Source organism: Cuculus canorus, chromosome 1 (genome assembly GCF_017976375.1).
Source record: "Cuculus canorus isolate bCucCan1 chromosome 1, bCucCan1.pri, whole genome shotgun sequence".
Lineage (NCBI taxonomy): Eukaryota > Metazoa > Chordata > Aves > Cuculiformes > Cuculidae > Cuculus > Cuculus canorus.
Genome location: NC_071401.1, coordinates 190,752,938 through 190,774,550, shown reverse-complemented (window position 1 = coordinate 190,774,550; position 21,613 = coordinate 190,752,938).

Here is a 21,613-nt window from a genome sequence, read left to right as displayed (position 1 = left end):
AATGGGTCCTTTCCAACCTTGTGATTCTGTGATTCCATTTCAAAACTGGGAGAGGTTCTTAAATGTCCTGTCGAGACAGGGCACATCTTTTGCAACATTTCAATTAAATTAATTTTTAGCAGAAAAACCTAAGAGGGAATAATTGTTGTGGGTTTGTTTTTCTTCAGTTATGTGTCTTTGGATCACATTAGCAGAGCAATCAAACGGAAACAGTAGCCAGCACACCAACAGCGATAACAAATCTCTTGATCACCTGCAAAGATGATCTCCCATTAAGGTCTTTATTGGCATGAGACTAAGTAGGCAGGTTAACCTAGGTTATATAAAATCTAGTATCTATTTTTCTGAACACTTTTCGGTGTTCCTGGTATAATTTTCCTGCAGAGAGTACGCTGGGTTGTAACATCAAAACAAAATTGTATCTTTAGAATGTCTGAAACAAGTTTCTCATAATGAATAGGCAATGCTATCCTGGCCAAACATGACTGAATGCATTTCATACAAATCCAGTTAAGACATAATGCTACGAATTAATGACATTGCCATCTTTTGTACTTCAGCAACAGTAGCACTGCTGTCAGAAACAATAAATACCATCATCATGTTTCCCAGGAAGAACCAGCAGTTATACTTCTCCAAAGCCATTGCTTTGGTTGTAGAAAACTTTATGTAGTTGTATGAAACTCTTAATAAGTAGCTGAAGACCAGTTCATGTCTGTGAGCTGTATTTCCTATGCTACATATTAATTATGAGGTGTTACTGAAAGTGAACAAGAAAAAGATCTCAATATCTCGCTGGATTTTTTTTTTGCAATGTTCTACTATATTTCTAAATTATTATGGATTACAGATGAATGTTTAATTATTTTGGTTTTTATAGTTCAGTGCAACATGTTGTAAATCACGGTACCAAATATTCTGGAAGATCTGAAATCCAGTATTTTCTCCATATATGAAATCCAGTTCCTTCTTAACTTGAAATGGGCTTGCTTTTCCTCACTGAGACTCAGAGTCAGGAGCTTTAGGTGTTGTTACTACTGTAGAAACTGAAGCAGAAAATAAGAAATGTCTTTCTGAGATCTGCATTTGAATGATTTAGTTCTCTGCTTTGGTCATGTCTGCATGCTTTCCGTAACCATAAATTATTTAGATTTCCTGGCAGGAAAAGTGCACTGTTGCTTACAATAATAGAAAAATTAAATTTGTATTGAAAAATATAGTAAAGAAGATACTTGATAATTAAAAAAAGTGAGAAACATCAAGGCTTTATACTCAGTCTTTCTTTTTAACGACAGTTGAGCTGTTGCACTGAACTATAAAAAACAAATTTTACGTCACTCAAAGACTAAAATTCAGGAAAACAAAAACTCAAAGTCTAGTCTAGTTTAGCCTAAAATTTAGGACAAACAAGCCCCCAAATCTAGTCTTCTAGTCTTTGGTGCAGAATCAAGAACTTTTAAAGTATTTCATAGTCTTCCTCTATAAAGTATTAAGAAACCTAGGGTTCACAGAAACAGTCACACTTCAGGCACTGGTGTTAGGGATCTGAATGCAGGGCTGTCTCCCTCAAAGCCTTGAAGAATGTTTCTTTGTTGAGAGAGAAGTAGTAAATTTGATGAGAAGCCCACACTGTCTTTTTTTCCAGACAACCAATTATGACTCATCCTTGTCCTTTAAAGAAAAGAAATGCAGCTTTTTATACAATAACTTGCTGTTTAGTGCACCTTTCCTGAAGAGTCAGGAAGCAAGATTCACTCTTTAACTCATTCTTTTTCTTGAAATTGTTTAACCCCACATATTCTCCAGTCAATATCACAATCACTACTCAATAGCAAGTAGTGTTAGTTATTCATGGTAAAGGGGAACAAGCAGGAAGGAACTGATACTTCAGGCTTCGTCCTGGAGGTGTTTTGTTGTACCTGAAACTGTGTAACTGTGTAGAGGGAAGAGTAAATTCCTTGTCTGGATGATAAAGGCACTTGCTTAGGGGAAAAGTCTGTGTATTGCATGCCTATTTTAACATCTTATAATCTTGATAAAAAAGTGTCAATTAGTATTAATTTTGATGTATGGCAACTAGGACACCCTGAAATGGAATCAGGTTGTGAATATATTTCTTACAGATAGTGATACTGCCTTTTTGTGAGTACATTGAATAGCATTCCTAAAATCACAGAGGGAAAGGAGTACAGCATCTTCTGACAAGTGATATTATGAAGAAGCAGCTGACCACCTGAAGGGTTTGTATCAAAGGTATTTATTGTGCAATATACCAGAAGTATTTTCTAATTCTGCTATATTCAACAAATACTAGGCTCGTATTGTTGAAAAAACGCCCTTACATGCTCTAAAGTGACATGACTATGACAAAAATTTGAGCCAGGGCACAAGCAACTGAAATAAAATATGATTCAAAATATGATAATAATGAACATGTTTATCCTCATGGTATAGTTTGGTGCAGGGACCCTCAAGGTAGCAATTTCTGAAACACAAGATAGTGTTTCTGCATTGTTCTGTGACATACAGTTGTATCAGCTTTAGGGGTTCTCCAGTATGCTGCCTGGTAGACCCATGTGAAGACAAGTTTATCTTTGGCATAACTGATTAATTTTACTATATTTAGTGCTGATCTAAGTTATGCCAATACAGACAGAAGCAAGTCTAATACAGAAGGCAGAAAAAAACAATATAATTAAAGAAGAAATAGCCCCAAAGAACTTGCCAAATTTATATATTAAGGAAAAATGGAAATAATGAAAAAATTAAAGATTTCCATTGAAGAGCAGAACTCTGTTTTCTATATTTTTTTCTTTTTTTTTCTCCTATACCAGCCCATAATAATAACCTAGATTTTCCCAAAGATTCTTATCATGCATCACACCACAGTCCCAAACAATACCTTGATGTCCCCAGTGCTCCCTTTGCATTTACACTCAGCTTCCACTCCTCTCTCCAAAGCACCCTTCACAATGTTTGGTTTGTCACCTGAGAAGGGAATGTCATGGCTAGGTCTGACCTTCCTACATGTCAGTGGATCATCCAGCTGCAGGTTCCACTTGTGCAGTTGCTGGTTTCCAGTGAGGACTGACAACGGCCAAATTTTCCCTGCCTTCCCCTCAAGTTGAGCCTTTCTCATCCATTTATAGAACATATTCACCCCTGTTTAAAACTGAATTGCAAACCACCACAAGTTAGACTGACAGATGGGCAATGTGATCATGTGACAGGTGGGCAAAAATACTGCATACACCAGTGCAAAATAGAGCTGAGAGGTAATTTGGCATTTCGCAGTTTCTCTTTTGCACAGCATTCATCATTTCTCTGTCTCTTATGGCAGAAATAGTGATTCCAGATGCTGGAGTCCCAGAGAACCGCTAATTTGGGGTACTTTTGAATTACAAGATTGTGTTTTTCAGCAGACAAATTGAGTTAAGTTCTTTACAAAGAAAAAGGAGAGAAAAAGAAGCTCATGTGATGTAAGACTATACAAGACTTGCAAAAATGCTTAAGTATCTTTGGAAATTTTTTAAAGACATTAAGGCTTTTTGATCAAATTTGATAAAAGCCTTGATGTGTTTGATTTGTTGACTGCAAGCAGTGCCTGGGAATATCTCCATGTAATAGTCCATTTCAGGTTGTGGAAATTTAGCTTATCAGATCCTCTGGAAAATACATTTCAAGTAATCAGTCTTGAAGACACGACAACTTTCTCCTTTGTATTTGTGCAAGCATCACTCAGTTTTAGGCAGTCTTTTTTATGATACAAAGAGACTCACAACCTGTCACAGCAGGAAACAGGAAAGTTCATTCCTTTTAAGAAAAAAAATAACCTAAACAAATTATAACCCTTAATATAATGTTATTTCTTCATATAATATTGAACAGTAGGATTCAAAAATATGTTCTACTTCAAAAACTGTGTCAAGGAAAACATAAGATTATATATAATGATGCAATGGTATTTTCATGCTAATAGTAGTTAAATGAATAGTAGCTGCATAAATAGAGATTTCATTAGATCTGGGCAAACGATGCAGCTCCGTTAGAAATAAATTGCAAAGCTATACTGAAAATCTGTGCCAAAGGTGGGAATAGATATTCAAATTCCTCACTAGGAAATTGTTAGTCCTTTTTAAAATGTACCTTAAACCTGAAAGTTTTGTCACAGAATGAAGAAAGGGGGGGTGGAGGAGGGGCTATCGAGGAAAATTTCCGGGCTCATCTGCAAAACATGATGCATTGATTAAAACATTCCACTGTGGCGACTCCTTTTCTTTTTTATTTAGATATTGTAAAGCATAGACTTTACATACTTTTTACATACAGCATTTTTGATGTTTTAGATACTCAGTTTGATTTTAGATATTCGCATCTATTTTGGTATAATGAAACAACTATTAAAATCAAAATATAATTCCATAAGCAGTTAGTGAACTTTCTCAGTCTTTCTTACATTACCCTGGATCACTCTGAAATATTCTCAAGTAACTTTAATGGTGCTATACAGCTAAAACATATTGAAATTCTGTAGGTGTTTTGTGATTAACCTCTCTTGAAAGTATGAGACCTAATCTCATTGTTTTTTGTTCTAATCCAATACAGAGATGTCACCATTCCTGCAAAGATTACCAGCTTCTTTTATCAACATCAGTTCATTGTATTCCCATGAGAAAGGTCAGTAACTACCTTATACATGGCCAAACTTAAATCACAGTTTAAAAACCTTCCCTAAGGTCACTGAGTGAATGAAAACAGGACTTTTGACTGACAGTCTCCTTGTGTAACTAAGTGTTTACACTTACTCACCAACCATAAATTCTATCATCCATTCAATGATGGCTTTTCAGTGACAGCTATTCACACAGAAAATGTGTTTTTTAGTTTCGGACAATTCTTGCTGTTGTGATTACCTGATCGGATATGGTTGGGAACCTCCTCCCACACAGACTGGGTTTTCTGTGGCCAGCTCTGAGGCATGAATTCTTCCTAGTCTGGCTCAGTGCTCTGGTCAGTCCAATAGACAGACTAAGTGCCTAATCCTGATAGGAAATTTATAGTATATTATATATATATATATATTTTACTTATCTAGTCACTTAAATTAGAAACACATGGTGCACTCACATAAACACAGATAGAACCAATGGCCTTATCCTGCTCCCAGCTCTGGATGAACAGCAAGTCTGCTAGAGGTAATATGCATATATATGTACAAGATTCAGAGGCAGCTACATAGCTCATACACCCAGACTGCCTGGTTGCTGTCCCTGGATCCCAGTCTCCCCAGTTTTTGACACATCTACATATGAATCCCTAAGGCCACTCCCTTTCCGTCACATCCTGCTTTTCTTCTGCTAGCATACACCCAATCCACATATGTTATCATTAATCTGGCAAGTGAGGAGGGTAGCAGAGTAATAAGAAAGAATCTTGAATTCTATAAACACTGTTTCAGTCTACTCTCCTAGCATAAAAAACAAATAGCATGTAAATGTGTGGTAGTGAATTTCAGTGGTTGAAATAGAAATAGGAAGCATAGTCCTACTGGCTGACAGGGAGTCATGCAAGATCTAGATACTTTTTATGCAAGATCTAGATACTTTTTTTTCAGACGCTTTGCTGATGAAAGCCCCCTAAAACTTTTTGAGAAAAAAGAAGAAACTAAAGTTTCAGCTTCATGTGACAGTTTCACTATCTTTTAAGGCTTCTGTTTTTTTCCCCTGCTGCCAGATAATTTTGGACCAGGAAAGTTTATCTGTATGTAGATGAGTATGGAAATTAAGGGAAGAAAGATTTAACTATTTTTCTCTCAAAAATATAAAAGAAGAGTAGGATAAGTTTTCTCTTTTCCAGTCTGCTAAAGATGCCACCTATCTTTCTTAATCATGTCTTTAAACAGCCAAAATAACCAATTAAAGGAAAGCTTTTCCCCAAATCTAGAAGGAATATTTTTAATATAAACATTGGTAAATTTTCTTCCTGCATTTTATCTCTCCTGCCCACTTGCAAAATCTGTACACTGACATATGGTCCCTTGACTCATTTTCTGTCTTTTTGTAACCAACTTTGTCACCTCATGCCTAATTCTAGAAGTCTGGGAGGCAGATACCTACCTCTGAGCCAATTGTCTAGACTCCTTTTATTATCCATGTTGAGAAATGGAAATTTTTAGAGTGTAATTAATATGTCTTCCTCATGATAAGAGGAATAATATCACAAAATCTCCTTTTTTGGTGCTGACTATAAAGAGACTTCAGACAAGTATCTCAGACGTTGATATCTGCTTTGTAGATGCATAATACAAAGTCAGATGAAACTTCTTGCAAGGTTCTGTTTGATCAAATCATTTTTCACACATGTAGCACACATATTTTTCCTCCTTTAATAACTCCAACCATTATTTTTTTAAAGGTTAATGTGATCCTAGTGAAGATGGGGTCTCGTCTGTACATGCTGTGTCAGAAAGCATGAAAGAGGGTCAGAGCTTTGATATAAAATAAACTTGTCAGCAATTCACACAAAAGTGTTATTTGGAATATCATAGCCAGGATGAGCACACAGGGAACTTTAATTAGGTTCCATTTAGACTAGTATGTTTGATGAGGTTTAAAAAAGAAGGAATTGAATAGCAGATGGAGGTTTTAAACTCTCAGGCTCCAAGTTACAGTTTGTAAGTAAGTCTAGCCAGAACACCACACCATTATAACATAACTACTTTTAAACATTGAAATAAAAAGTCTGGACAGAGGCAGATGCTAGAAGCTGAGTATTTGACATGATATTAAGCAGGCTTCTACCTATGTAAAAAACACAATTTTCTTCGGAACCTGCCATCATGTAGTCTTCAGCCTAAGACAATATTTGGAACAACAGCATCCCAAACAAAGACACCAATAATAAACACGAACTTGCTCATTTTTATGTCTTCAAGGATAAGCAGGCAAGCCAATTTTTTGCTAAATCTGCTGAGTTTAAAACTGTTAACCTAAAACTGAACACTTCCATTTATATTTATTCATTACAGTTATTAACACTAGAATGTTTTTCTTTGAGTGTCAATATTGTGAAGAGTTATATTGTTGAGCAAAGTGTGCAAATTACTCCCATCACAATTAATGCTTGTGTGCATATGGACATCACACGAGACAAGTTATGCTGTTTCCAAAAGGCATGCATACTGTCTTTGAATGGTGTTCCTTTCCAAGGCCAGAATTCCGTTCACGTAGCCAGAATTCTGTTCACATAGCCAGAATTTCATTCATGTAGCCAGAATTCTGTTCACATAGCCAGAATTCCATTCATGTAGCCAGAATTAGCTGGGCAGAGAGAATTCAACAATTGCACTTGCTTTGAAGCTCTCCATTGTGATACCTTTTGAAAAGTCCCGTATTTACGTCCAGTATCCTCTGTTCTTATGTTTCTTACAGACTGGGCTTCTGAACTCTGCTTCTGTAAAGCACTTAATTTAATGGAGTATGAATTCTCCTGGAATGTTAAGGCTTTAAGCTGCAATTAACACCGAACAAATGCTGTTTTTCAAAATCCATTTTCCAACTGGCTGATTGGAATTTCAATAGTAATATTACCATATTATATTACCATATTCACGCCTAAATCCCTCCGTGGAGCACTCGATGTCATTGCTAGACTTTTCTTTATCATTCCTAGTTTACGCAACAGGGTTCTGTATACTTATTAAATATTTCAAATTCACATATTTAGGGGAACATTTTCAAAAAGTCAAGTCAACAGCTCCCATAGAACTGTCATAATATTTTTCCGTGCACTTATTCAAAATCCTTCATTGTGTTCTGGGAGAGATACAACCACTTAGATGCTGGCAGACACTACCAGTGTAGCTGTCCAGACTTGCCTTATCTCTAATCTCATGATTTCTTTGTGTCATATAATACCTTTTATGGAGGAGCCACCATTCCATTGGCATTAAAGATAAATCGTAGAGAGTGTAGAGGAAATTACTACACCAACAGCTGTCAGAGCATGTGTAATGGCACTATGCAGAAAGCCCAGCTTCCGGACCCCTTTTCCTTACCTTGTCTTAGGAATTAGGTAATGAGATGGAAATATTTCTATTAGATATTAAACACGCGCTAAAGGAACGGAAACATCTATCAGAAGACTACCAGCCCACAATAACATGATATTTTACTAAAAGATTATTTGAATTCAAAATTTACTATATCATCCCCTTGACCTAAGGAGATGAAGGTCAGATATCAGATTTTTAGGTCCTGCACATTTATGTGACCACGTGCTTACACAGAAGAAATTATAGACTCCAACTCTACATTTAGAAAAACAGTTTCACTTCCTTATGAATAGCCATTCATTAACTATAACTTAATTTGCATGTCTTAAAGTAAGTAACTTTGATTTAAGCCATGCCCTTAATTATTTCTGATGTGGAGTTCTTCTGTGATTTTCTTTTTAACCCTTTGACAGCTGTAATATTTAATGTCTAAATAATGAACAGCTTTTTCCTCTGTGGAGTTGAGGTTTTGTTGTCATTTCATAGAAGAATTAGATTTAATTAGATTCTAACTAAATGGGCTTTCCTTCATGAGTAAAGTATTCGACAATGTGCTGTGTCTGACAATGTATCCAGCCCTTAATCACTTCCACTAGCAGTTTGTTAGCATCTCAAAGGGTCCAATGTTCAACCAGACCCAGAATGCAAGTCTGAAGAAATGCTCTTTCGTGACCAGTAATTGCAAAACAGAACATGAAACAGAATTTCAAACATTTAGATGAAAATACTCCTCTCTGCTGTCAGATATGAAGAATATGAATAGGACTCTTTCTCTGTGACTGGGAACCATGAGCTTGTTGATGATGACCTGTAGTTTAAAAGGCAACGCTGTGTTTTACCACAGGGATTCTTCTGCAGTTTGTGAGGTCTTCTTTTTCAAAAACGAAAATCCACTACTCCTATCAAAAGTCCCATTTCCTGGGGTAGAAGGCAATGTTTCTCCAATGTACTTAATAGCTGGACATTCTGAACAGTACCTGAATTTTTTTCTTTTTTAAATAATGTGAAAATTAAGTCTCATCTTTCTCTTTTGTATGCATATGACATGGGGAAGACAAATTTGTGGAGCATAGCTTTGCACAGTAGGTTTTAATTCTTGTTATGTGATTTGTGCAGGCAATATCATACAGACGCATATATTTACAAGTAAATTTTCATTCAGTCTTTTAGGTATAGTTTGCCCAGGGGAATAGACAGGAAAAACACTCATCTAAACCTTTTTTTCAGTAAAACTTCTGAAAAAACTGAGGACATTTCTGCAATACAAGTTTTTCTTAGGAAACTGGAGGTGATCATGGATGTTATTATCATTTTAAAAATAAATAAATAAGTAAATTCTACTCTGTTCCCCAACTTTCACAGAAGAATGTAGCATATATTATTTCATCAACTTGAGAATCTTGCAAAATCTCTGTCAAACATGAATCCAATTCTAGTTATAGAATTCTTAGCTATAAATTTCCAAGTTCTTTCCTCAGGTCTAAGTGAGTTTATTTTGCATAACTGAGGAGAAATACTGCATATATGAAAGTCATAAAAATTTCAGAAAGAGATCCATGCCTATGTTTTTGGTATTGTATTTTTTTGGAAATGATTAAGAGTGAAGGAATACGTACCTGAAGGGAGGATACAAAGAAGATGGACCCAGACTCTTCTCAATGATGTTCAGCAGCCGTACAAGAGGCTATGGGCACAAGATGAAAAACAGGAGGTACTCTCTAAACATCAGGAAACATTTTTTTTTACTCTGTGGGTGACTGAGCACTAGCACAGCTTGCTCAGAGAGGTTGTGGAGTCTCCATCCTTGCAGTTATTCAAAAACCATCTGGACGTGAGCCTGGGCAACCAGGTCTAAGTGGTCCTGCTTGAGCAGATAGCTGGGACCAGATGAACTCCAAAGATCCCTTCAAACTGCAACGATTCTGTGATTCTACAATAATGTGAATATCTGGGACACAGAAATAATCTGTTTCAGATATTCTATAGCAAGAACTTGCTGACCTAGTAAATTCCCATTTTGGTAATATTCTTCCACTTAAAAAATACTTTCATTTCCAACTTTTAAAAAAATCACACTGCAGAAGTAGGTGGAATGACTCCTGTCTGCACAAATATCAATAGAAAACTCTCCATCCCTATATGAATACAAATATGACAATTCATTAAAAGCTAAAAAGAAATCACGAATGTATTAATATTGTGAAAGAGCAATTATGAACTTTCAGCACATTGGCTAGTAAAAGAAGGAAAGGAAAATTGTGTTATTTCTGCACAGAAAACAATCTTAGATTGTTGTATAAGAAAGTGAAAAAAATCTCATAGGTTATGATTATCAATGCATCTGCAGCTGTATATATTTGATTTTCAGAAGTAAGTGTCTGTGTTTCTTCTCAGGTTCTCTATTTCTTAAACTTTCTTTTACTTTTCAGTCATTCACCATTCTTTCTTGATTTTCTTTCTGAAGAATGCACCATATTCTCCTTAAGCCTGGAAAAAATTGCTGTTTCTTCCCCTTCATTTGAGCAGATTGCATCCAGTTCTCATAAAACAGAAACCTTCAGCAGTGATAGATTTGCATAATTTTTATTTACAAAACAATTTTTATGGCTCTTTCAACTCCAGTTCAAAGTATTATTGTTGAACTGGATAAGATACTACATTGTTGTCTATCTTTTATAACTTTGCATTTGTAGCTGCACGACAATTAATACTATCTTGACAAGCCATTTTCATGAGGCAGTTTTTTATATGTGTAACCATAATTATGACCTTTTAAAGTCCAGTTTATGGAATCTTTCTTTTAACAAGGAATGTGTGAAATTATTCAAATATTTATTTTGAAGACATATTAAATGCAGAAGTTAGTATCCTTCTGTCAGTTGTTCTGTCAGTTTAATTTTTAGTGAAGCCAATAAAAAATCCCTTGACTTCACTAGGTAGAGAAACAGCTACGGTATCAGCAGTCATTAATTGTAAACTGGCTGAAGTTACTCTTGCAGAAGACTGAAAACACTCGTCTGATCATTTTGTAACAACAGGTCTCCCATAAAAGAATTTGAATGTATTCTCTGAGTTCTGAAAACCTGATGTAGCAACAGCACCTTCTGAGATCTTAGCTTCAGCTTGCATGCGGCCAGGAAGGAGTAACGTTTAAGCAGCCTACATGGGTACTCACTGGTTCCAATCCAAAACTATGACAAAACCAAAAGCCGTTAAATGGGAAAGAATTAAATATCTTCTTCTCAGAAGAAAATATGTTCAAACTGAGAGCAATACATGAAATCATGTAGCTAGGCAGGCAAACTAGCACCAGAGTTGGATCTGGCCTGCCAAAACAATTCATAGGGTGCAAAGCATAGCATCTCCCTAGAGATGCTTCATGAAGGACACAGTAAAAGGTCGAGTGTACCTTCTGCCATTTAGTTTGTAGAATATCACCTCTTCCATTACTTAGGAAACCAGTGTCATGCGACCAAAATGTCTATTGCCATCTAATGGACATGAATGTGCTGTGGCAAAAGATATTTTTATATTCATTATGTGATAATTGCATTCACAATCACAACAAGAAGACAGAAAAGAACATATATACTGCTTGAATTCCTGCACAAGTAACTACCTGGCCACCTCAGCCTAAATCATGGGTGTTAGACTTCTAAATCCCATAATCTATTTCTTGAGGTCATCTATATTGATGTGAACTTCTATATAGTCATATAGTTTCCCATCAATCCACTCACGTAAGTTATCATGAACCTGCAATGTTAACATCTTGCTTTTCCCCTCAATTTCAACTCCCAGCAAGCATCTGTTCATGCTCTGCTGGTTTGCCTTCCAAAAATTCAAAAGCATTGTAGAAGTTTTATTAGGAACAGCGTTGCACTACAGTGAAAATCGCTGCTCCAATATCATAACGAATTTGTGTTTGCAACAAAGAACTTTGAATTGACAGAATTTGTTACCTTATTTTTCAGATAGATTTGATACAAAGTGTGGTTAAGTGATCAGAACAGTGGTCCAGCTTGGAGACAATTCAGGTATTGGATTCCAGTTGTATGGGTATACGTAACACACTATCATGAGCTAGAGAGGCCCAGAATGAGTTGAAATATAAACACCTCTAGCATTCTCCATTAACTATCTCCCTATATGTGTCAACATTCCCTTGATTTATTGTCAGAAGTCAGCTACATTCTCTCATTTTAACAGTTTAATCCTAAAGCAACTTTATCAACTCTTTCTAGTTGTTTTCACTGAGATTTTAGCAGTCTCTCTGTAAGAAGCAACTACAGATTTATGAGAAGTATAATTTTCTCATGTATTTTGTCTGTGTGGTGAATTGACCCCAGCCAACAAACACTTAGTTGCTCACTCACTGTACTCTCCTGCAGGATGGGGAGAAATGAGAAGGAAGGCAAGCGGACTCGGGGATCAAGGTAATGGTGGCATAATAGGGAAGAAAAAGATGGACACCCAAGCAAAGCAAAAAGAGGAATTCATTCACCATTGCCCATAGCAGGCAGATGTTGAGTGACTCCCCAGAAAGCAGAACCTCAGCATGTATAATGATTGCTGGGGAAAGCAAGTGCCATAAACACAAACATCCCCCTTCTTTCTCCTTTCTCTAAGCTTTTACTGCCGAGCACTGTGCAAGCAGATACTTAATTGTTTGCCTGAGCTTTTACTGCTGCTTGTTGTTGTGAAGCACCATTCAGCAGCATTCAAAACACTGGTGTATTATCAGCACTATTTTAGCCACCACAAATACAAAGCAGTGTAGAAGATCTGCTGTGGGAAAAAATAATTCCATCCCAGCCAGAGCCAGTACACAGGTCTTCTGATGTGTTTGCTTTCCTTACATTTTTAAATGTGTCAAATCAGACTCAGCATCACAGTGCCAGACACTTTCATCTAAGACTCCTTTTCTGTTCTCTTAAAAAAATAAAATAACTATTTTCATCATGATTGTTGTCCAAAAAGATGACAAAGATAACATTTCCTTATGAAATTTTTCAGAGCTACAGTATAAAGGAATGACATTAAAAAATGTTTGTCTCCACCACGAAAATATTTTAAAAAGTATAGCATTTAAAAACTATTGTAAATTACACAAATAGATTGATGACATATGAAATAACTCTAAATTTTAGTTTCCAGGCATTTGGTATAGTAGTCACTTAGGCAGTGGTCAAAGATTTATGATTTTTGTTTTAGTTTCAATATTTGTTTCTATTTCATAGTCACTCAAGTTTTCTGCATTCATTCTTCCTCAGTAACAATTTTACAGTGCTAAAAAGATCAAAAATACTTGATAATCTGTTTGAAAGACATTTTTTTTAATAAATAGAAAAGGTCAACCAGCATCTTCCTGATATTTTAAGCTCAAAAATATAACATTTAAAACTTCTGTGATAATATTTTAGTCTTAAAATGTTTAAAATTTACTTTCAGTGAACAAAATTTTTGTACAAAAGTTGCCATGAACTGAAGATAAAAATTAAAAATAGGATTTTAAAAACTGAGGCAAAAGATTAGACAACATAGAAAAAAAATAAGTAAATGCTTTCCATTAATAAAAAAAATTTGTTTTCTTTGTTTAATTTACTTTTGGTACTAAGGAAATACTCTACTTTTGTCCAAAATAAAAAAAAAAATCTATGGCTTCCTAAACTCAATCTAGAAAACAAAAATCTGTCTGTAGGAATAAAATAAAATATGTCAGTCCTTTTATAGGCTAGAAAATAGAGCGACAGTTTGGGTAGTGGAGTCTATTTTCAGCTGTCTCTATGTCTGAAGGAGATAAAATGAGAATCCAAGCCCAGTTCTCCCTTGCAATACTGATCAGAACCTAACTAACTGCGAATTTCAGGTCTTCTTTGCTAACAGCAGTTCAAGCAGGTAGAGTATTTTTCAAATCCTGCAGAACAGCTTACAATTTTTCATTAGACTGGAAAACAAAAACAATCCAAACTAAGTAATGTTTTTGAATTGAGACTTGTATTTATAAATACATGTATTTAATTTTTATTAGAGTAGTTAACATACCCTAATATCAAACAAAACTGAAGAAAATACTTTCTGTATCCTGAAAACTCTAACTCCTTTGCAACTCGATAATCAGTACAGGCAAACAACAACGTCCTGAGTCCTGTTCCTTACAATAAAAAACCCATGTTTTTTACATGAAAGAATCAAGCAAGTAGGAAGAAGGTTTTGAAAGCTTTCACCTGGTTACAGTTGCTTAGGAAACCAGAAGCTCAGTATTAGCAGATATTCATCACAGAAGTATCACATTAACTAGTGGACAACTAGGTGGCCTTACAATTTCAACAAAATAAACACTTGGGTTATAGACCAAGTATAAGCCTTTGGGGTGTTACTACCAGTCAACTGAAACTTCAAGAATCATACAGTAGTTTAGTGTTGTTGTGTTACACCAATAATACTCTGGACAACAATATAGTAAGTATCTTACTGATTTCAATGTTAGTGAAAATAATGGCAGTAGATGCACATTTATGTTGTGGTTTAACCCTGGTAGACAGCTAAACACCAAACAGCTGCTTGCTTACTTCCCCACAGCTGTGTCAAGGAGAGAATCAGAAAGGTGAATGTGAGAAAACTTATGGGTTAAGATAAAGACAGGTAAAGCAAAAGCTACATGTGCAAGCAAAGTAAAATAAGGAATTAATTCACTCTTTACCATCCACAGGCAGGTGTTCAACCATTTCTCAGGCAAGCAGGACTCCATCCTGCATAGTGGTTACTTGGAAAGACAAATGCCATAACTCCAAATCTCCCCACTTTGTCATAGTATCATATTATCATAGTATCATAAAATCATAGAATCATTGAATTCTAGTTAGGGTTGGAAGGGACGTTAAAGATCATCTAGTACCAAACCCCCTGACATGGGCAGGGACTTCCCACTAGATCAGGTTGCCCAAGGCCCCATCCAACCTGGCCTTGAACACCACCACGGATGGGGCATCCACAACTTCCCTGGGCAACCTGTTCCAGTGTCTCACCACTCCCATGGTGAAGAAATCCTTCCTAAGGTCCAGTCTAAATCTGCCCCTCTCCAGTTTATACCAATTCCCCCTGGTCCGGCCCCCACAAGTGATATGAACAGCCCCTCTGCAGCTTTCCTGTAGGAACCCCTTCAGGTACTGGAAGGTCGCTATAAGATCTCCTCGGAGCCTTCTCTTCTTCAGGCTGAACAAGCCCAACTCTCTCAACCTGTCCTCATAGAGAAGTTGCTCCAGCCCTCTGATCATCTTTGTAGCCCTCCTCTGGAGCCGTTCCAACAGTTCCATATCCTTCTTATGTTGAGGATTCCAGAACTGGACACAGTATTCCAGATGAGGTCTCACAAGAGAAGAACAGAGGGGCAGAATCACTTTGCTCGACCTGCTGGCCACACTTCCTTTGATGCAGCCCAGGATACAGTTGGTCTTCTGGACTGTGAGCGCACATTGCCAGCTCATGTCAAGTTTCTCATCGACCAGCACCCCCATGTCCTTCTCTGCAGGGCTGCTCTCAAGCACGTCATCCCCCACCATGAACTGAAAATGGGGATTGCCCCGACCTAGGTGCAGGACCTTACATTTGGCCTTGTTGAACTTCATGAGGTTCTCGGAGGCCCACTTCTTTGGTCTGCCCAAGTCCCTCCAGATGACATCCCGTCCTTCCAATGTGGCAACTACACCACTCAGCTTGGTGTCATCTGCAAACTTGCTGAGGGTGCACTCAATCTTGCTGTCTATATCATTTTTAAAGATATTAAACAACACCGGCCCCAGTATGGACCCTCGAGGGACACCATTTGTCATGGATCTCCATCTGGACTTTGAGCCATTGACCACTACTCTCTGAATATGACCATCCAACCTGTTTCTTATCCACCTTACTGTCTACCTGTCAAATCCATATCTCTCCAATTTAGAGAGAAGGATGTAGTGGGGGATCATGTCAAAGGCTTTACAGAAGTCTAGATAGATCACATCTGTTGGTTTACCCATGTCCACTGCTGCGGTTACCCCATCATAGAAAGCCATCAAGTTGGTCAGACAGGACTTGCCCCTGGAGAAGCCATGCTGGCCACCATTAATCATCTCCCTGCCCTCCATGTGCTTTACTGTAGCCTCTAGGAGGATCTGTTCCATAATCTTCCCAGGCACAGAGGTGAGGCTGACAGGTCGGTAGTTCTCAGGGTCGTCTTTTCTACCCTTTTTAAAAATGGGCACGACGTTACCCTTCTTCCAGTCACCAGGGACTTCTTCTCACTGCCATGAATTTTCAACAGTCAATGAGAGTGTCCTGGCAACCACACCTGCCAACTCCCTAAGGACTCCGGGATGCATTTCATCAGGGCCCATAGACTTATATGTTCAGGTTCCTCAGGTCTACCCCCCTTGTCACCATCTTGCTGTCGTCCCCCCCAGAAGGGGTGATGAGGGGTTATCGGTGAAGACTGAAGCAAAAAGTTGTGTAGTACCTCAGCCTTTTCTTCGTTTGTTGTTAAACAATCCCCATTTCCAGTCATCAGTGGGGGTACATTCTCCTTGATTTTCCTCTTTTGCTTGATGTACCTGTAAAAGCCCTTCTTGTTGGCCTTTACTTCCCTTGCTAAGTTCAGCTCCAGCTGCACCTTGGCCTTTCTGACTTCATCGCTACACAACCGGTCAGCATCTCTATACATGTCCCAGGTTCCCTGTCCCTGCTTCCACTGTCGGTGAAGTTCCTTCTTATTTAGTTTAACTCAGCCATGCCTGTCTCTTCCCTTTCCTGCCTGATTTTCTACATACAGGGACTGAGCACTCCTGTGCACTGGGAAAGCTTCCTTAAAGATTTTCCATCTCTGTTGCTCTCCCTTGTCTCAGGGGACCATGTCCCAGGGAGTCTTACCAAGTAATTCCTTGAAGAGCTGGAAGTCTGCTTTCCTGAAATTTATACTCCTCACCTGTCCCATATTCCTCTGGACCTTGAACTCCATCAGTGCATGATCACTGCAGCCCAGGCTGCCACCAGTCCTAATGTCACTGATAAGTTCACTTGTATTGGTGACCATAAGGTCCAGTATTGCTTCTCCTCAGGTGGGGATCTCTATCAGCCAGACTAAGAAATTATCTTCGATACACTCCAGGAGTCTCCTGGATTGCCTACAACTTGCTGTGCTACTTCTCCAGCATATATCTGAGTGGTTGAAGTCCCCGAATAGGATGAGAGCTTGTAAGTACTAAGTCTCCTGTAGTTGGAGGAAGAAGGCTTCATCAGTTGTCTCTCCTTGATCGGATGGCCTGTACTATACACCAACCACAAGGTTCCTGTTGGTTCTTCCACCTTTATTTTTACTTAAATTTTTAATTTTTAATGTTTAATTTTCAATGTTTAAATTTTAAATTTTGAATTTTTTTCTTTCTTTCCTTGACTTTAATTGATAAGCATGACGTCATATAATCCAGCAAATCCCTTTTGTCAATTGGATCATTTATCCCAGATGTGTCTTCTCTAAACTTCTTGTGCCCTTGCGCACTCACTGGTGGAGCAGTGTGAGAAGCACAGAAGACGTTGAATCTCTGCAAGCACTGTCCAGCACTAATTAAAACAGCTCTGTGATATCAACAGTGTTTTGGTCGCAAATCCAATATATCTCTCTCTGTGAGCAAACATGAAGAAGATTAACTCTATCCCAGCCTCACCCGGTAGAATCTGGCAGAAAAAATCATTTTTCCATTTCAGTATTTCACATAATATACCCTGTTAAAGGTCCAAAGCATAAAATAACACAGATCAGCTTGCTATTTTTGGGTTAATCATATTCCCATGTCTCAGAACTCTAAACCAATTATTTTAAATCAAAATCGTTGACCATTTCCTAAAAATATACACCTCTTTTTCTGAATGTGATACATAGATCTGAAGGATTTTACTGTTATAACATACCCTGAGTTATTTCAAAATACAAAAGGAGAGAAACAATACCTAGCAGATAAAACTTTTACAAGCAAGTGAATTACATTTCACTAAAAGATGGTTCTTATAGTGCAAAGGGCAAGTACTTAAAGTCATTATAGAAAGAAGTTTGAAAACACAAGTATGGGTTCATTTAGTAGATCTCTACCTGTAGACTAAATGAAAATAGATGGTTCCAGCAGAAGAAGCATTTTTCCAGTTATATACAACTGTTTGGCACTGAGAACAATTTTGTGTGCATTATGAAAAATAGGATTTTTTTTCAGTGTATTATTTCTGCAAAATCATAGTTAATTTCTTTCCAAAGCTGGTTCCAGTGTCCTCTTCATACAACTTTGCTAAGATTATATCTATAAGAAGTATTTGTTTGCGTTTTTTTTTTTGTTTGATTGTTTTCAATGAATGAAAGATAATTATTACAGATTTGGTTGATGGCACATAAGTAATTCATGTTCAGGTCTGATTCTATCTCCTCTTAGAAGCTGTAATTAAATCAAAGAACAACCTGATTGTAGAGGCTTGCCATATATACATAATGCAGGCTGCTTTAGAAGTAGCCGATTAGTCTACTAAATAAATCTTAAAAATAAATACAGGTTGAAAATACACACAAATGAGCTACAAAGCAATTAGTTTCTAAAACAAGCTTTTCAAATTCAGAGATTATAGGGGACTGTGCTCACAAACATTGCAGTTGCATGGTTCCTGATATGTTAAGCATCATTTTCAGTGGAACGTTTTCTTACCATATAGATAAATAGTACCACAGAGAAGCTAAGAGAGTATTTTGCTGTTACAGTACTCACATGAGAAGCCAAGACACTTTTTGGAATAATATTTTTTCAAAACTGAAAACTGCTGCTTTATTCATTCTTCATTGTCCACCGAGGATGAATTGGTAAGTACCCTGTCTTCTCTGACTCAGGGTGGAGCTGTTTGGTTTACTCTGTTGTCTATGTCCTACATATTGTTGTCTATGACCTACTATTAGAACACAAACTGCCTGTTAAGACACATGCTTCTGCTCTGAATTTTAATTAACTGTTCCCATTCCTCTGCTTTGGTTCCCACTGACAAAATAACCAGTAATGGAAACATAGGCAGACTAGCTGGTCTGTTTTCATAAGCAAATGCAGAAAAAACACCTAGGTTTTACGTGTGTCACCTACAAGGAAAAAATAAAAACAAAAAAAAAAACCCCAACAACAACAACAAAAAAACCCAACAAAAACCAAACAACCCAAACATGTATTTCCAAGAGAACAGAGAACATATCTTTTCTTTGTTCCCATTAAGCCATAACAAATGAAATTTTCTGAAACAATGTGTTGTGTAGCAGATACTCAGCAGATGGGAAAATGCAACCAAATGGTTAAATTCTGTCACGATGAAAACAAGTACTTATAACAAAAAATGTCAAGCAACCAAAATTCTCTACTGCTATTTATCTTAACTCACTACCTTGACATTAATATGTAAATTTATATAATTTGAAGAACAAATGCATGTTTTGCTTCATTAAATGTTTTGGGTTTCCTTAAGGGAAAAAGAAAACCAAGCTTGTTAATTAACACGGTTGTCATATGAGACATCTATGCTACTTGACAAGGCATAATTTAAAGACTAAAAGTTCTATATAGAAGACAAGTACTATAGTCTGGTTTGAGGAACATTATCTGCTATTCCATCTTGTCTGATAATAAGGCTGATATTTTTCTTTGTGACAATGGGAGAGCAGCTACATTTCTCCATTTAGAGTTTCTTGTTACTTGATGATGTCATTCCTCTGCAGGCTAGAAGGGGCTGAAAGAAATTAAGGGGAAATTAAAGTCTCATTTGCACAGGGAAATTAATGTGCTGCAAGGTGGACTCTGAATGCAGAGTGCACCATCAGTTCTGTTTTTCACTCCCCAGGTAGGGGACCTAACATGTGCCTATTACAGAATTCCTTAAAACAATGAATTTTCTAGGTATGTCTGAGATGGCTATCACCACACCAGCCTGCTCAAATGCTCTGAAGAGGTGACTAAATATCTTACAGTAAGAATATCATGGACTTCACTCATCTTTTCTAACAATATTATCCTAACAAATGTAGGTATAATATCAGAAATTATAGAATTAAGGTTGGAAATGACCCCTAATGTGATCAAGTCCAAGCATCAGTCCAACTTCATCATGCCTACTAAACGATGTCCCAAAGTGCCATATCTACAGATCTTTTTTTGAACACCTCCAGGGATGATGACTCCACCACTTGGGCAACCTGTTCCAGTGCTTGATTATTCTTTCGGTAAAGAAATTTTTCCTAATATCCAATCAAACCTCCTCAGGTGTAATTTGAGGCCATTTCCTCTCATCCTATAGCTAGTTACTTGGAAAAGAGACTAACGCCTGCCTCAGTACAACCTCCTTTCAGGTAGTTTTAGAGAGCAATAAGGTCTCCCTCCAGCCTCCCCTTCTCCAGACCAAACAATCTCAGTTCCCTCAGCTGCTCCTCAAAAGACTTGTGCTCCAGATCCTTCACTAGCTTTGTTACCTTTCTCTTGACATGCTCCAACGTTTCACTGTCCTTCCCATACTGAGGGGTCCAAAACTGAACACAGTATTGGAAGTGTCGCTTCACCAATGCTGGATACAAAGGCACAATCACTTCCCTACTCCTGCTAGACACACTGTTTTTGGTACAAGCCAGGATTTTGTTGGCCTTCTTGGCCAATTGAGCATACTACTGGCTCATGTTCAGTGGCTGTCTACCAACACCTCCAGGTCCTTTTCTGCCGGGCAGTTTTTCAGCCATTCTTCTAGAGTCCTATACTGTTGCATGGGATTGCTGTGAGAGAAGTGCAGGACCTGGCACTTGATTCTGGCTGAACCTCACACAATAGACCTTGGCCCATCAATCCAGCCTGCCCAGATCCCTCTGTAAAGCCTTCCTACACCTGAGCATATCAACACTTCTGCCCAGTTTGGTGTCATCTACAAACTTACTGAGGGTGCACTTGATCCAGGTCAGTGATAAAGATATTGAGCAAGACTGGCCATAAAGATGAGCCCTTGGAAATATTGTTTGTGACTGGTGGCAAACTGGATTTAGAAGCATTGGGTGCATTTGTGTTTCTCTCTAAAAACACTGCGTGAAGCACTGCAAAGTTGGCCTGTGGTAATACTGCAGGTATAAATGTGTATAGTAATTATCCTAGACTTAGGACTGCCCTGCAGCCTCTATTTACCGTTTCCTAAGGAGAAAACAAATTTTCTGAGAAGTATGTAGTGAAATAGGTTTGTGATTGAGAAAAGTGAATTGACCCACTATTTGTTAAAAGCAAATGTGTGTAATGCATAATTACAGGCAACGGATTTTTGCTACGCCCACAATGGTTTTCATAATTAATCCACTTTTTCTGATAGCCAGTAGCCTACCTAGTAGCTGTCTACATGTGATAACAGCTAACCTGCTGTAGTGTGATGCTAGCTATGGAAATACTATCTTGATTGAATGGTACTCCTATTAAAGTCTTACAAGACTAGAAAAATTCTTGCAGTGTAATTAATAGATAAGACCTGTACCGTGTATCCTTGAGG